The sequence below is a fragment of the Cupressus sempervirens genome, chromosome 4 (assembly GCF_028749045.1).
Source record: "Cupressus sempervirens isolate cs-2001-9-10 chromosome 4, ASM2874904v1, whole genome shotgun sequence".
Taxonomy (NCBI): Eukaryota; Viridiplantae; Streptophyta; class Pinopsida; order Cupressales; family Cupressaceae; genus Cupressus; species Cupressus sempervirens.
Window position 1 is genome coordinate 282,538,631 of NC_143121.1, and position 1,550 is coordinate 282,540,180.

Below are 1,550 nucleotides of genomic sequence, written 5' to 3' on the forward strand. Positions count from 1 at the left end.
ATTTTGGTTTTAACAAGGTAGTGACAAAACACTTAGTCATTATCTAGCAAAATTATAGTGCAAGATGATTGAGTAGTGCATGTTGAGCAATTAGAGTGAGTTGAGCATTCAATGTGAGTCAAGTGATCAAAGCACCTTGATCATAAGTTCCCAAGCAATACATGTTGAGCAAATATGACTAGTTAGTATTGAGCACCAGTATGTGCCAAGAAGATAGTATGTGCTAGTTCACTCCAATGCTGGGAAATCTATACATGCTGAGTGATTCAGGTGTCAAGTATCAATAGTTGCCGAGCTATTCAAAAGTAAAGTTACAACATTAAGAGCATAATGAAGGTTGAGCATCAGAGCCTTTGGATGTTGGGTGAACAGTTTTTGGCATAGTTTTTTGTTATAGCACAAACTCCTATGTGAACCATATTTGACTGATATAATCATGAATTTATGATTATAAGAGATAAGTATGGAGTCTTATTTCAAATCCCTATGTAGTGAATGGAACTAATCAAATTAATTGGAAGTTTTATGTGGCAATATGGATCAACCACAACTATTGATTTTGACTTAGCCCATCTCTACTATTCTCTATTTAAGGAGGTAAATCCCTAAAGATTTCATGGATGCATGAGGAGATGAATGGTAAGATATTTGAGCATATTTATAGTGGCTATGATGGCTATGATAGATTTATGTAAAAAAGAATCAGTCTAAGAGGAACAAAGACAAACAATTAGAGGATTAGAAAGGATAGATCTAAATGAGACGATCAAGGACCAAACATTTAAAAGGAGATTTGACATCAAGCAACAAAGTCATAAGCAAAGATTAGGCGCTGAATCATTGTAATAGGTGATGCAAAGTAAATATCTTAACAAAGTAGTCCTAATAGGCTATTGTAAATCTCTTAAATGAGTGCTTACTTAATTGTGAGTTTTAAATCCTTCAGTGGAGTAAGACCTAATAGTAATTGTGAGCCTTTGATAGGGTAGAACCTATTGAAAACATATTGATACAAGTATGATAAATGTGTTTCAATCATTTTTTGTAACGGATGTCAAACCTACTACTTACTAGTAAGATAATTACTTATATGATTTGAGTACAATCATTTATTTGATTGATGAAGAGGATTTGATCAAATACAATAACAATAGCACCTAGAAGAAAGGTTGAGCCATGATATAAAAAAGAGTATAAGAATTAGTTAAGAAAATGATATTATAGTGTATTGATAATCTACTTAAGGTTCCAAAGGTTGGCTACACTAATTAAGTTTAGAAGTACAAGTTAAACAAAGTTTTTCACCAAGCTTAACATTCTACATAGTGGATGTTCAGAAAAGTTTGTGCAAGCTAAGTAGAAAATTAGTTGGAGCTAAGAAAAGTCAATTTCAGCATAAGCTAAGTGAAACACTATAAGCTAAGTAAAGTTTAGTTGATGTAAAGCACCAACAAACTTTATTTTGTGTTGATTATTTTTATAGTGGATGCTGAGCAATGCAGTATGTGTTGAGCATCAAAAACTAGTTAATGTTGAGTGTTAGCATTATG